Here is a 16,640-nt window from a genome sequence, read left to right as displayed (position 1 = left end):
AATAATTATGACAATTTCCCCATTTTATATAGCTCTTCTGGTTATTTAAAATCATTGAATGGTTATTGTAAATTTCTTCTAGCTGAATCATATTTTATGAAGAAATTTCATATTATATTTAATAATTCACATGGAAAAACAATGTGCATTTCTGAGAGAAATTAACTGTAAATAATTGTTTTTCAAGTACTACACAATGTTATAACTTAGAATATCCAAAGAACAATTTGATTCACAATTCTGTTAGTCAAAACAACGAATAAGCATGCAACCTCAGCCCCCAAAGATCAAAATACCAAACAGTAAAAAGTTGGTTTCATTGGTGCTATGATAAACCGACAAATGAATCATTGTTGTATCTTAAATAATATATCAGTACTCAATTTTAAATAGAAAATGTAACTAATTTACTTATCCAGTAAGTAAAGATTTAAAAGCAAGCCAGCATGTAATATATTTCAACAACATAATAAAATTCAAAATTTGCATTGTCAGCATGGCTGAAACAAGTATAGAAGGACAGAAAGCATACTTTATCCAGAGGTTGAAAAGCACTGAAGGGACTGCAGTAGGAATAAGAGAAGAGTTTACGTTGGAATAGTGGATGGCAGACTAGAGGAATTTATTAGTTACTTGATTCTTTTTGGTTGCCCTAATAGAATACCCTTAGAAGTGCAACTTAGAAGAGATATGGATTCATTTTGCCTCATAATTTAAAAAGTAAACTAGTTATTTAAGATAGAGAAGGTATGGCAGCAAGACCTTGAGGTCAAAAGAGAAGGGAGAGAGAGGCAGAGGAGGATATAGAGAGAGGGAGATGGAAGAGAGTGGGAGATAAGGAGAGAGGATGGGGAGAGGCAGAAAGAGACAGAGACAGAGAAGAGAAACTTGGATCCCAGCTACAAAACGTCAAAGTCCACTTCCATTGACTTAACTTCCTCCAGAAAATGTTTTCCTTCCAAGGGTGTATAACTTTCCCAAACAGAATTAACAAGTAGGAGTGAATGGTAAAATACTTGATCTATGTGTTACATTTCTTATTCAAACTACAGCCTTCAATAAGCAATATAAAAGGCAAATTTACTGCTGTTTAGCTTTTTAAAAATGGGGTCCAAATATAATCATAGCTTGTCTCTGTTAGGAAAGTTCAAGAAACAATGTTCTGTCCCCTGACCTACTTCCATAACATTTCCTATGTGGTATCCCAGAGTCCTGGAACTACTTACCCATTACACTGGACTTAAAAATAGCAAACATTGAATAGATGTCCTTCCTTGGAAATAAATACTCATCATCTAAAGACTGAAGAAAGCAAGGTCTTGACAATCATGTTCAAAGCCTTACAAAATTAGCACATGGAAAAACAATTTTCAAAGATAAAGAGTGACTGCAGCAGGGCATTGGTGGAACATGCCGCCTTTAATCCTAGCACTTGGGAGGCAGAGGCAGGCATGTTTCTGTGAGTTCAAGGACAGCCTGGTTTATAAAGTGAGTTCAAGGATAGCAATGACTGTTACACAGGGAAACCCAGCCTGTAAAACCAACAAAAAAAAAACAAGCAAAAACAAAACAAAACAAAACAAAAGACTGGCTACACAGCCTTCATAACTTACAAAGTGCCCACTGGAATGTAGGAGAAGAGCCACCTATACATTTACACACTTATAGGAGTGTAAATGACCTATAGCTCACTATGAACAAAATTGCATACACCTGGGTGGAGATTCAACATGCTAAGGAGACACACAACTTGTGAAACTATCTAGAACTACATGCAATGGAACATGTGTGTTTAACCTGAAATATGCACATTCTTTTAAAAAAAATCTCCAACCTATGCAACCTGATTCTTTGTAAAAGGAATTTTGAATTTGGAATACTGAGATATCTTTGTTCCATCCCTCTTCCTGCTTTAGACCCTGAGTAGTTAAGTGTACAACATAAGTTTTACAGTGGCAAGCCTCTTCTCAAAATTGAGAGGTTTCCACTCACCCAGTAGAGAAACTAAATCCAATAAAATAAGGTCACATTACTATTGTGATTTGCCTCTTGCTATATTATTGAATTGCCAGCTTCATGGTACTGGCTGTGTAAGAATTACACAGAATTTTTATATAGGCAAAAATGAGATTATTCAAGCCAACTGGTTAGAGAAGACCTAAACTTCCCTGTTGGAAGTAGACTAACTAGATGCCCATAACTGGCACAATGTTAGGCTATTTAATCATTGAGAGAAGAATGTTTAAGTAGCCAGATAGGGATCAGTAAGCTTTAAGGCCATTGACAAAGGATCTCTCCCTTATCATTGGCATTTGACCCTACCTCCTGTTTTCCTGGCAGCACTAGAAAGTGAAACAACACATCTGTGCCTCTTTAGGATTTAAAATTACGTATGAAAGGATGGAGACATTAAGACTTTGTTGAGGCTCATTAAAAGAAAGGGACTTCCTGCAGGTCAGAAGAAAGGATTCCAAGTTCTACCTTCTGTCCCTGTGTGGAGAGTTGACATTCTGATCTGCTGCAAATATTAGATCATTATGTATGATGATGTCCTCCCTTAAGAGAGAATCCAGCTGGGCCTGCCAATCACTTGGCAAGGAGACAACCACATAGAAAAGTTGATTCACCTAAAAGACATGCTAATGAAATTATCCCCTTAATAAATTAATGCATGGATCCCTCCTGGAAGCCATTCTGTCTCCTTGCTTTATATGCAGCCATTTGCAGACCTTCACCACTAATCTTGTGAGCTTGACTGAGTTGTAATTCAAATAGCATAGCTTTTACTTTTGTATCTCTTAGTCTCTTTTTCTCCTTCACTCTTTCTCAGTTCCTGTTCTCTGTCTCCCAAACACTAACTAGGTTCTCCCTGACATTCTGGGCTTTATCGCTGTTTATCTGAAGAATATCTCCACAGCTATTGCAAGTCTTCAATCCTAACTGGAAAGCATGGCTTGCACCCATCTCCTCCTTTCTTCACCAGGTAGCTACTGAGATTTACTGCTTACATGCCTTCCCGTTTTTCTTCCAAACACTAATAAAATTGTCATCAAGCTTCCTTTTGAATCCATTTCCAATTTCCAATATTAACAAAGACAAGAATCCACAAAAGGAAATATTGATTTCCCTGGTAACAACACAGATTTTACTAATTTACATTCCCACCAACAGTATATTCATGCTTTTATTTCTCTGTAGAATTTTCAGTATTTATTACATTAAAGGAAATGTAGTGTTAACATGAAGAAACACTGTCCACATATAAAAATGTGTGCCTTTCTGTGTTGTGAAGTGATTTCCTATGAGAGCAAACATTAAAGCTAGGAAGAAAGAGCCTTAAGACACAGGATGTTCTAAAGAGAGAGAAAAATAGCTTCCGGTGCTCTTCTAGGAGCTTCCTGAGGCCTGGGAACTGAGCACTGGGGAATCCCAGCTGTCTAGTTCATCTAGAGACTGCCAGCATCCTATTCTCACCTCTCCCCATGGGAGGAGTTAAACATGGGCCTGTTTCCTGCCCACTTTTTGGTGCCCTGCTAGGAACCTGTCTCGGCAAAACAGCGAATTCAGGGTAGGCCAATGTCCAGGTACTAGTCCCATATGGGTATTGGACCTGTTTGCACCCATAGGAGGAGAACCTTGGACCCATACCGACCAAGGGAGGAAGAGACACTACCTGCACCCACTGAAAGAATAGATGGAAAGAAGACAATATAAAAACATTCAACAACAGAAAAAACAATATGAAACAACCATAATCTGGGGACTGTACACCATCAAGACCTGAATATCCCAAAGCAGATGAAGCAGAAGAGAATGATCTTTAAAAAATTCATGAAAATGATGGAAGCCCTCAAAGAGGATACAAGAAAATCACTTAAAGAAATGGAAGAAAGAACAAAAAAAATTAAGAAATCAACAAATCTTATCAAGAAAGTAAGAAAAAAAAACAATCAAACAGATGAAGGAAACAGTTCATGACCTGAAAACTGAAATAGAGACAAGAAATGAAACACAAACTGAGGAAATGCTAGAAATAGAAAAGCTGGGTAAACTATCAGGAACTACAGATGCAAGCATAACCAACAGAATAAAAGAGATGGAAGAGAGAATCTCAGGTGTTGAAGATATACTAGGAGAAATAGATTCATTGACCAAAGAAAATCTCAAGTCCAACAAATCCCTAACACAAAATATCCGGGAAATATGGGACACGGTAAAAAGACCAAACCTAAGAATAATAAATATAGAAGAAGGCAAAGAAGCCCAATAGGAACTAGGAAAACAATAGAAAGAATCAATGTAACAATGAGTTGGTTCTTTGAGAAAGTCAACAAGATAGACAAACCTTTATCCAAACTTACCAAAAGGCAGAGAGAGAGCATACAAATTAACACAGTTAGAAAGAAAAGGGTGACATAACTAGGGACACAGAGGAAATCCAGAGAATCATCAGATCATACTTTGAAAAGCTGTACTCTTCCTTTCCAATTTGTATTCCCTTGATCTCCTTTTGTTGTCTTATTGCTCTGGCTAGAACTTCATGTACAATATTGAAGAGGTATGGAGAGAGTGGGCAGCTTTGTTTTGTTCCTGATTTTAGAAGAATTGGGTTGAGTTTATCTCCATTTAGTTTGATGTTGTCTATTGGTTTGCTGTATATAGCTTTTATTATGTTTAGGTATTTTCCTGTTATCCCTGATCTCCCCAAGACCTTTATAAAGAAGGGGTGTTATAATTTGTCAAAGGCTTTTTCAGCATCTAGTGAGATGATCCTGTGACTTTTGTCTCTCAAATTGTTCATATGGTGGATTCCATTGATGGATTTTCATATGTTGATCCATCCCTTCATCCCTGAGATGAAACCTACTTGATTATGGTGGATGAGTTTTCTGATGTGTTCTTGGATCTAATTTGCCAGAATTTTATAAAGTATTTTTGCAACAATGTTCATGAGGGATATTGGTGGAAGAGGTCAAACTTTCACTATTTGCTGATGATATGATAGTTTATGTAAGTGACCCGAGAAACTCTACCAGAGAACTCATACAGCTGATAAATACCTTCAGCAAAGTGGCAGGATACAAGGTCAACTCAAGAAAATCAGTAGCCCTACTATATATAGACAATAAACATGAAATCAGAGAAACACCACCCTTTACAATTGCCACAAACAACATAAAATACCTTGGGGTAACCCTAACCAAACAAGTGAAAGACCTGTATCACAGAACTTTGAGTCTTTAAAGAAAGAAATTAAAGGAGACACCAGAAAGTAGAGATCTCCCATGCTCTTGGATAGGTAGGATCAATTTATTAAAAATGGCAATCTTGCAAAAAGCATTCCACAGATTCAATGCTATCCCAATTGAAATCCCAGCACAATTTTTCACAGACCTTGAAAGAACAATTCTCCACTTTATGTGGAAAAACAAAAGACCCAGGACAGCTAAAACCACCCTGTTCAATAAGGCAACGTCTGGAGGCATTACCATCCCTGACTTCAAGCTCTTTTATAGAGCTATAGTCCTGAAAACAACTTGGCATTGGCACAAAAATAGACAGGTAGGCCAATGGAATCGAATAGAAAATCCTGATATTAACCCATACACATATGAACACTTGGTTTTTGACAAAGAAGCTAAAATTATACAATGGAAAAAAGAAGGCATCTTCAAAAAATGGTGCTGGCATAACTGGATGCTGGCATGAAGAAGACTGCAGATAAATCCATGTCTATTGCCATGCACAAAACTTAACTCCAAATGGATTAAAGAAAGCAACATAAATCCAGCCACACTTAACCTGTTAGAAGAGAAAGTGGGAGGTACCCTTGAACGATTTCATACAGGAGTCTACTTCCTGAGCATAACACCAGTAGCACAGACACTGAGATCGACAATTAATAAATGGGACCTGCTGAAGCTGAGAAGCTTCTGCAAGGCAAAAGACACAGTGATTATGACAAAAAAAGCAGCCCATAGAATGGGAAAAGATACTCACTAATCCCACATCTGACAGAGGGTTGATCTCCAAAATCTACAAAGAGCTCAAGAAGCAAGTCTCCAAAGCACCAAAGGATCCAATTAAAAAGTAGGGTACAGAACTAAATAGAGAATTCTCAATAGAGGAGACTAAAATAGCTGAGAGACACTTAAGAAAGTGCTCAACAAGCCGGGCGGTGGTGGCACATGCCTTTAATCCCAGCACTTGGGAGGCAGAGGCAGGCAGATCTCTATGAGTTCAAGACCAGCATGGCCTACAAAAGCTAGTTCCAGGACAGCCTCCAAAGCCACCAAAAAAAAATGTGCTCAACATCCCTAGCAATCAGGGAAATGCAAATCAAAACAACTCTGAGATACCATCTCACTCCTGTCAGAATGGCTAAAATCAAAAACACCAATGACAGTTTGTGCTGGAGATGATGTGGAGAAAGGGGAACACTCCTCCACTGCTGGTGGGAGTGCCAACTCGTACAGCCGCTATGGAAATCAACATGGAGATTCCTCAGGAAAATGGGAATCAGTCTACAACAAGACCTAGCAATTCCACTGTTAGGCATATACCCAAAAGATGCACATTCATACAAGGACATCTGTTCCACTATGCTTATAGCAGCAATATTTGTGGGGTTTTTTGTATGTTTGTTTGTTTTGGTTTTTTGAGACAGGGTTTCTCTGTATTGTTTTGGATGCTGTCCTGGAACTCCCTCTGTACACCAGGCTGGCCTTGAACTCACAGAGATTTGCCTGCCTCTGCCTACTGAGCGCTGGGATTAAAGGTGCCTAGCAGCACTCTTTGTAATAGCCAGAACCTGGAAGCAACCTAGATGCCCCTCAACTGAAGAGTGTTTAGAGAAAATGTGGTACATTTACACAATGGAGTACTATTCAGCAGAAAAACATCAATGGAATCTTGAAATTTGCAGTCAAATGGATGACACTAGGAGAAACCATCCCGAGTGAGGTAACACAGTTACAAAAAGACAAATATGGTATGCACTCATTCATATCCCATATACACTCATATATGGATTTTAGACATGAATCAGGGGAGTGTCAGTCTGCAATCCCACTGCAAGAGAGGACGGGAAATAGGAAGGACCCTAAGAGAGATATATATTGTACCCCAGAGAAGGTGGAATGAGGCAAGATCTCCTGAACAGATTGAGAGCACAGGGTAGGGGAGGGGAAAGGGAGCCAGGAAAAAGAGAGGGACACAAGAGGAAGGGAAAGGAGGACATGGGGAAGCAGGAAAGCTGATTTGGGGGAAGATTAGAGCAGAGCAGGATGAGAGATAACATAATAGAGGGAGTCATTCTAGGTTTGAGAGGAGATCTGGCACTAGTGAGAACTCCAGAGATGTATAAGGATGACACCAGCTGGCAAACTAAGCAATAGTAGAGAGACTACTTTAAATGCTCACCCTAATAATAATTTTAATGACTATCTTACATACCATCCTAGAACCTTCATCCAGTGACAGACAGAAGCAGAGGCAGACACCCACAGCTAAACACTGAACTGAACTGCTGGAACCCAGTGGCAAAGAGGGAGGAGTGATGAGCAAAGGGTTCAAGACTGGGCTGGTGAATCCCAGAGAAATAGCCGACCTGAACAAGGGGGACATCTTGCACCCCAGACTGATGGCTGAGAGGCCAGCATGGGACTAATCCAGATCCCCTGAATGTTGGTGTCAGTGAGGAGACTCAGGGAATCTATGGGGTTTTGGGGTAGTAGATCAGTGTTTTCCCTGGCACACAATGAGGGGTGCTTTCTCAATCTGGACACTTTGTGGAGGGCCTGGGCCCTCTCTGGAACAAAATGACAGACTCTAGAGATCACCCATAGAGATCCTTAGACTCCCTGGGGAATGGAGTGTGTATTGGGTGGGGGCTGGGTGGAGGGGGGGAGGGAGTGGGCATGGAAGGGAGGAAGAGGGCACTGGTACTGACATGGGAAGCATGCTTGTCTCTATTTTAATATATAATAAAAAAAGTTAATAAAAGAAAACCTGTACTACACAAAATTCAAAAATTTTAAGGAAATGGATGCTTTCCTGGATAGATACCACTTACAAAACTAAATCAAGATCAGAAAGTAATTTAAATAGACCTATAACCCTAATGAAGTAGTCATCAAGTCTCCCAACCAAAAAATTCCCATGGCCAGATGGATTCAGCACAGAATTCTACCAGAAATTCAAAGAACAACTAGTACTAATTCTCCTCAAAGTCTTCTAAACAATAGAAGCAGAAGGGGTTTTGCTATACTCTTTTTACAAGGCTACAATAACCTTGGTACCCTAGCCACACAAAGACACAACAAAGAGAGAACTACAGACTAATATCCCTCATGAACATTGATGCAAAAATACTCAAGAAAATACTGGCAAATTGGATCTAAGAACACACCACAAAATGATCCACCATGATCAAGTAGGCTTCATCCCAGGGATGCAGGGATGGTTCAACATACCAAAATACATCAGTGTAATCAACCATATAAATAAGAGGCGGTAATCTAGAATCACGCTTAAGCCCGCCATCTTGAAAACGGCAGTTTAAAACAGCTGCGGTTTTACAGATAAGACATGTGGCCAGAAAAACGTAAAGATTTACAGTAAAGTCAGACTTGGATGAACAAAACCTCTAAAGGTTTACAGTGTGTTTAAAATATATGTAAGATTGAGAGAGAAAATAAAGCAACAAAATAGTAAATATAAAAGCCGGTGTTGTGGTGGCGCACGCTGGTAGGATTTACTTCAGAGGCAGAGACAGGCAGATTTCCAAAGAGAAACCCTGTCTCAGAAAAAAATAAATAAAAGTAAAAGAAACAAAGTAATAATAGATAAATAAATAAGCCACGTAAACATGGAAAATACGCAGAGAGTCTGGATACTGTACGCTATTATGTTTTTCAGTTTTTTCCTTGCTAAGGAAGGAACAACTAAAGTACACTTGATTATAAATGCTGCTGAATTAACTCAACTTCTATCTTTGGAAAATGCCTTGACTTCAAAATTTAAGAATAAGAATATGTTACTTGGAAAAGGAGATTTTACTTATGTTTCTACAGAAAATGAAAAGCTGAGGATTCCTTCCAGGCTTCTGTGGTTTGACGAACCAAGACCCCTGGAAGCAGTGGACCAGGTGTTCCAACAACTGAAACAGCTAAGATGATGGAGCTTTACAGACCACAAAAATAAGGACTTATACAGGTTTCTGAGTTTTGTCATGATCCCCATGGTATGAACAGTGCCCCCTTCCAGCACGAAGCAGTTTGGAATAAGCGACCTCCTAATTCCCATCTTGTTTATAAATCTTTGTTTTCATTTAAATGGGATTGTTTATAATTGGCTAATGATGACAGCTGATCTCTTGTTAAACGGAAAAAAGGGGAATTATGGTATGGGTATGGTTTTTCATTTATTGATACAAATTCAAGGTCAATTTTGTGACATGTATACTTCTCTTGATTAAGTATTGTGCTTATTCTGATCTTTTAAAACGTAATGCATAATTGAATACAGACTATAGATAGTTATTGATAATAGAATTTATAGTTAGGTAAGTTAAGTTTTCTAGATATACAGAAATATATTTGAGATAGATCAACAGTCTTCAAACCTCTCAAAGACCTTCAGAAAATGGCATTAAAAATGGTTTAGGGTTTTTCTTGACAATGAGAAATGTCTGCTCCTGGCAGCACCAATTATGTCTGAGAGGAAAATGGGCATCGAAGAAACTCGTTATGGAGTTTGCTTTCAACATGGCAAGACTAGCCATTTGGGCAAGAAACTGATCTTGCATAGACTGACTGTTGCTGTATAAACTGGACATGCAGGACCCACAGGAAAGTGACTGCTAAACTCAGTCTTACAGGGTTCCTGCTTCATGGAAGAGTCTACCAGACTTTCCTCAGGACACAGAAAAATGACAGACTGCCAATGCAGATGGACAGTTTGAAACCTCCTGCTTTGCTGAGAAGTGTTCCAGACACATTGTGGCCTATGGGCTGAAGATGGATGCCCCAACGTTACAGAGGAACTTCAGGTAACTGCCCAGGCATCAAGATGTCTTTGTCAATCCTAGTGATTATATATTTTCCTTCCGTGATCTTTGATGGAGTTGAAGACAGATAGCTATAATTATAGTTTTCCTTAGTTATGATAAAAGATAAGCTACATATAGAACTTTAGACTCACAAGGATGGGATGGATGATATTTTCTTTAAATCTTGCTGAATGTTGATAGACAAAATATTGTAACTGTATTTTTACTTGATAACTGTTCTGTTATATATGATTTGACTATGTTAAAGTTAAGATCTTTCTTTTTGTTTAAACAGAAAAGAGGAGATGTAGGGGAAGTCCTGTTATTTGCCTGTTATTTGTCAATAAAGTACTGTTGAGCCAATAGGAATCTAGATAGGAGTGACTAGGAGTCAATGAGGATTCTGGGAAGGAGAAACACAGGAAAGTCAACATGTAACGCCATGGGGTAGGAAGCCCGGAACTATTCTCCGGTAAGAAACATACTTAGACTAACAATTATGGGGTAATTACTTCAGTCAGAGGTAGTTAGTAAGAAACAAGCAAGGCCAACAGCTTCATAATTAATACAGTGTCTTGTGTGTTTATTTGGGGACTACAAAGCTGCAGAGCCCAGGCAACTGGCGTGGGATAAACCAAAGCGGCTAGCAAAGAAAAAGCTGCCCTTAACAATGATCAAGTAGGCTTCATCCCAGGGATGCAGGGATGGTTCAACATACCAAAATATATCAGTGTAATCAACCATATAAACAAGATGAAAAAGTAAAATCACATGATATTCTCTCTAGATATTGAAAAAGCCTTTGATAAAACCCAGCACCCCTTCTTGATAAAGGTCTAGGAGAGATCAGGGATAACAGGAACATATCTAAACATATTAAGGGCAATATACAGCAATCCAACAGTCAACATTAAACTAAATGGAGAGAAACTCAGAGTGATTTCTCTAAAATTAGGAATAAGAGACAGTTGTCTACTCTCCCCATACCTCTTCAAAATTGTACTTGAAGTTCTAGCTAGAACAACAAGACAACAAATGGAGATCAAAGGTATACAAATTGAAAAAGAAGACGTCAATCTTTCACTATTTGCAGATGATATGATAGTTTACATAAATGATACAATAAAATTCTACCAGGGAACTCATACAGCTGAAAAACACCTTTAGCAAAGTGGCAGGATACAAGATTAACTCAAAGAAAAAAAAACCAGTAGTCCTTCTACATACAGACGATAAACAGGCTTAGAAAGAAATCAGAGAAATTTCTGAGAATATCGAAGAATATCACAATAGCCACAAACATCATAAAATGTCTTAGGTAATGTTATCCAAACACTTGAAAGACATGTATAACAAGGACTTTGATGCTTTTAAGAAAGAAATTTAAAAAGACACTAAGAAAATGGAAATATTTCCCTTGCTCTTGGATAAGTAAGATCAATATAGTAAAAACGGCAATCTTACCAAAAGCAATCTACAGATTCAGTGCAATCCCCATGAAAATACCTGCACAATTCTTCACAGAACTTGAAAGAACAATACTCAACTTTATATGGAAAAACAAAAGAAACAAAAAAGCCAAAACAAACCAATACAATAATGTAAGAGAGGCATACATGGTCACCATGGAGAAGGAAAAGGGGAAAAGATCTAGTGAGCTAATTGGGAGCATTCAGGGAGGGGAGAGGGAGTTAGGAGAAAAAGAAGGGGAGAAGAGGAGGGGTGATAAGGATATTAGAGAGTAGGAAGATTGAATCAGGGGAAGAATAGGTGTGAACAAGGAAAGAGATACCATAATAGAGGGAGCCATTATATGTTTAAATAGAAACCCTGCACTAGGGAGATGTCCTGAGATCTACAAGGATGACCCCATCTAGCAATCTAAGCAATAGTTTAGAGGCTATCTTAAATGCCCTTCCCCCCTTAATGAGATTGATGACTACCATATATGCTCATTCAGTAGGTGATGAAAGCAGAAGCAGATACCCATAGCTAAACACTGGCTGACCTCCTGGAATCCAGTTGCAGAGAGGGAGGAATGATGATCAAATGGGTCAACATCAGTCTGCAGAAACCCACAGAAATAGCTGACCTGAACAATGGGGGAGCTCATGGACCCCAGACCGATAGCTGGGAAACCAGCATAGGACTGTCCCAGAACCCTGTCAGTTTGGAGGTCTGGGCAATCTATGGGGCCTCTGGCAGTGGATCCATATTTATTCCTAGTGTATGGATGGATTTTGGGAGCCCACTCCACATAGAGGGATACTATTTCAGCCTACACATATGAAGGAGCATCTAGGCCCTTCTGCAAATGATATGACAGATTTTGGAGATCCCCCATTGAAGGCCTTACCCTCCTTAGGGAGCAGAAAGGGAATGGGATAGGAGGTAGGTGGCAGACAGGGAAGGAGCAGAGGGAGGGGAAACTGAGACTGACATGTAAAACAAGTTTTTTTTCTAGTTTGAATTAAAAAATGAATAAAAAAGAGAGTAAATATTTTATCCTGCAAGGAAGCTTGTTCAGTTTAGTCAGAAAACAACTAAAATGCTTCAGGAAGTCTCTGAAACTGACCAGATTTCCTCGGTGTTAGGAATAAAGAATAGTGTTTTGGGAGGGCAAGTGACAGTTTCCTGTCCTGTGCTGGTACCTAGAGGATAGTGGTCCTGGGGCTGACAGCCTGTAGATCCGGAAGCAGAGACCTATAGACGTGACCCATATTGAAAGGTTTATTGAGGAGGAGGTAAGAAAACAAGTTAAAGAGACACAGAGATAGAGAGAAGTTAGAAGAGAAGAGGAAGGCAGGAAAAGCCCTGTCAGCCCCGGGGGAACAGCAGGAAAGAAAGCAGAAGCAGGTGGAGGCTTTCTTTTAATGATCCAGGGTACATACACCTGCCATGTGCAGGTGGGTGAGAGGTGGGGCCAGGTTTGCCTGGATTACAACACTGGGCATCTCCATCACCATGCTTAAAAGGAGTAGTAAGGACTTCTGAGAGACGCCACTGGACAAACCTAGCTTAATAGAAGATGCAGAAACGAACCAAGCTGCTTGAAGATACAGCAGATTACTTACCTAGACCACAGATATAAGTCCACGTGCCTGGCAGAGGTTCAGAGGTGCTGAGGTGCCTGAAAGAGAAACTCTAGCATGTTGAACTGACTGGAAGCTGTACAGTAAGCTCCAGGGTTCCAGCTTTTATGACCCATCACCCATGTCATAGTGGACTTCAGTGATATGGCTATCTCTATGTCATTTCTCATCCTATAAGTGATCTCCCACAATATCCCTGTGACTTCAATAAAATGCATTGGTGCAGCAAGTTAGACTTTAGTGGTATCCTTAATTTTGACTGTCTTAGTTCCTTTTCTGAGATGAGTAGATATTTGCTGACATCTCCTCGGGAATAGTGTCATACCTTATGTCATCCCTCTATAATGGATGGCACTGGAATATATTATGTGCAACAAAATAAGCCAGACAAATGTAGACAAAGGTCACATTTTCTAGCTCACTTACAGAAATTAGTGAGTCAGTCCTGTAAAGTACAGAATGGAATTGTGAATGTCAGAAACAAAGATTAGAAATGGAGCAAACGGAATGCATGCAATTAAAAGTGACTTTTAGGGAAAGCCAAGAGTGCTGGGAGTGCATGGTTAGAGATCTAAGGTTGGACAGACATGATCAGGACCTGGTAAAATATGCATAGAATATAAACAAGCCTCAATAACTTACAGAATTATTATGAGTTAAAATGTAAATTCAGTTTGTAAATTCTTAAGAAAATGTCTGGCTTGCAATTGTCTACTGTGAACATAATAAGCCTGTTTATTATGACAGTATTTCTCAATAAGCTTGCATGAAATAGAATCTGAAATTGTGCCAAGGAAAATGGCAGACTCAAGCCACTAGATAGATCCTCCAGATCATTCAAATCATTTTTCTATATATAATAGCTTATGATTATAATACGATGTTATTTTTTTGGCTTTACGAGACAGGGTTTCTCTCTACTGTTTTGGAGGCTGTCGGACCAGCCCAGCCTCGAACTCACAGAGATCCGCCTGCCTCTGCCTCCCGAGTGCTGGGATTAAAGGCGAGCACCACCACCGCCCAGCTTAATATAATGTTATTAAGATGAGGTATTCTTACAGTTTTCCTGTGAGTACATCAATTATTTTAGCGTTATTGATGGTATTTCACAGAGAAAAAAGCCTTGAACCTTTGAAAGCCAATATGAAACTTACAATAAGATTACAAATACACAAACACGTCTCTAACTCTAACACTTATGAAGCAGTGATAAGAAGTAAACAAGTCGGATGGAAGTGGGAAGTGACATTTTAAGTTCTCTGTACTTTGGTGATCATCATCATAAAAATAAAACATTTGAAACTTTTATTTAGAAACAACATATTTGTTCAAAAAGATTTCTGTCATAGTGTCACAATAAAAAACATGCTGTTTTTTGCTTTGTTTCAAATAAGTGCAAAATTATTCAGACTGGGAATGTAGAACAAAAGAATATTGTGGTACTAGGGTAATAGTCTTTGTGCATTTTTAATCTATGTAACTATTCAGTAAAAGCAACATTATGGTGTTTTACCTTTCTATTACTGTGACAGTATACCTTAAAATTTATGTAAGAGAGTAAAGACTGATTTTGCCTTATGTTTTTAGAGGTTTCCAGTACATGATAACTTGGTTTTATCATTTGGGCAAGTATTCCAGCTGAACATAGAATTAGGAAGTGTGTTCACACAGTAATACTCTTAAGTTATACAAAAGTCACTCAGTGGTTCCGATTGCTCATTGCTAAACATTTAAAAAATGGCAAATGAATGTAAACCAAGTTTGTAAGTAGTGTTCAGTGTTTATCTCTTCAGTCAAATTCAAGAGTTCTCTCATTAGAATTTAAGCTCACTCAATACATCTGTATAATAATTTCTTATCAGTCCTCTACAAGAAATCAGTCTTGATAAACACATTCAGAAACACAGGGGCAGGCTAAAATTTATACTACCAGATGGTATATAAAATATCAGGTGGGCTTAATTGGCAAACTTTCAGTGGTGTCTTAGTTGCATGGGTGACTAACATAATACTTTTGTATTCATGTAATAATTTGCCACATCATGTACTGGAGTAGTTCTGCAATCTGAAATAGACAATGCCTATCAGAAGAATAAACTCAGCTGTTTCTCAGTGGCTTACTTCAGGCCTTCCCTTGTTCACATGTCTACTGGTTACAGAGGGATAGGTAGCTCTTTAAAAGTAACCAGTTCCTTTAAGAAGCTCCGGGGCTCCTGTTCTCACCAGCTGCTCCAGTTCCCTGTAGTTGGCTGTGAACCAGGGCAGCAGGTTGAGGAAGCTGTTCTGTAGCCACTTCTCTAACTGTTCCAGCTGGGAGGACAGATCTGGTCTGTTTACCAGGAGCCTGCTGGGATTCTCCCTTGAATTCAACTTCCTGGACAAACACAAACCAGTTCCCCCTAGATTCCATTCCAAGGCTTTATTATAGTTTTGAAGACTTAATACCTCTCTAAAAATATTTTATATTCAGGGCTTGCCTCTTTAAACCACGAGGGTCAAGTACAGCTGATAAGGTGGTACATTTGGAGTATCAGATCTTTTTAGATGGGGATTTATGGGATTTGGGAAAAGTAACACCCGCGGTCTCTATCAGTTTACAGGTTACATCTCTGTATAACCCAGCGTTCACTGTTCCTTCTCTTTTTCCCCAGAAAACTTTCCTCCTATGCAGTTTGTCCCTGAAAGCAGGAATGGTGACACACACTATTAGCTGGCATGTTCTTTATATTATCATAGACCTTCCATAACTTCAACTCTGTCAGGGTGACATCTTATGTGACTTATTTTATTTTACCATTCAATATTCTGTAGTAGAGTCTACTTATGTTGATTACTGTAGAATTTTATTTAACCTTCCCAGTGCTCTGCATTATTTTATTGTATGATAATATAACTTACAATTATGCAAATATCATCTGAGGAATATATTTTGACTAGTTCTAATATATATTTCCAAAGCAAAGTCTCAATCTCATCACTTATAGTTCAGTGTATCTTTTGCTTTATAGGGGAGGGAGTTTGGATAGAATGATAATGGGAAACATGAGGTATTCACTTATTATGGAAACACAAACATTTTATTTTTTAACCAATATGCCATTAAGCAATAGGTATATTCCCTGCACACCAAAAAAAATTCTGTAAAACTTGTGATTTTCATTGTCACTTGTCTTTTGCTAGCTATATGCAAAGGAAAATAATCTCACTTTTCAACTTTCGTTTTTCTAAAGAGATGCAGAATGGCTAGGGAGATTCTCAAATACTTATTGGCCATTGTCAGTTCATTTGCTACTAGTTCTTGTTTATGCCCTTTGCACACATTTCCTTTTGGGCTTACATGTCTTTTGTTAGTGAGGGATAGCTCTTCCCTATTTAATGTAAATGAGGAAGCATCTCCTAAGTCTGTAGTTAGCCCTCTAATGTCTTTTGCAATACACTTGTTATCCAGTGTTCTTGCTAAATGCTAGCATAATCTTAGTGGTTTTCTAGAATTCTTG

At 38.7% G+C, this 16,640-nt stretch overlaps 1 long non-coding RNA gene across 2 annotated transcripts in view; it reads right to left on the bottom strand.

Moving 5' to 3' along the window:
* LOC121141767 overlaps window positions 1-13,213 on the bottom strand; it is a 47,087-nt gene extending 33,874 nt beyond the window's left edge. The window contains exon 1 of one of the 2 annotated variants that reach the window (XR_005878708.1): window positions 13,126-13,213. This is a non-coding gene — a long non-coding RNA (uncharacterized LOC121141767). The remainder of the gene's footprint in view (window positions 1-13,125) is intronic. The other variant, XR_005878707.1, reaches the window with a different exon arrangement.
* Between the last annotated feature and the right edge of the window lie 3,427 nt (window positions 13,214-16,640).

The sequence above is a fragment of the Mesocricetus auratus genome, unplaced genomic scaffold (assembly GCF_017639785.1).
Source record: "Mesocricetus auratus isolate SY011 unplaced genomic scaffold, BCM_Maur_2.0 Super-Scaffold_100008, whole genome shotgun sequence".
Lineage (NCBI taxonomy): Eukaryota > Metazoa > Chordata > Mammalia > Rodentia > Cricetidae > Mesocricetus > Mesocricetus auratus.
Note: the sequence above shows the minus strand (reverse complement) of the source record. Positions and strands in the feature narration are given on the sequence as shown.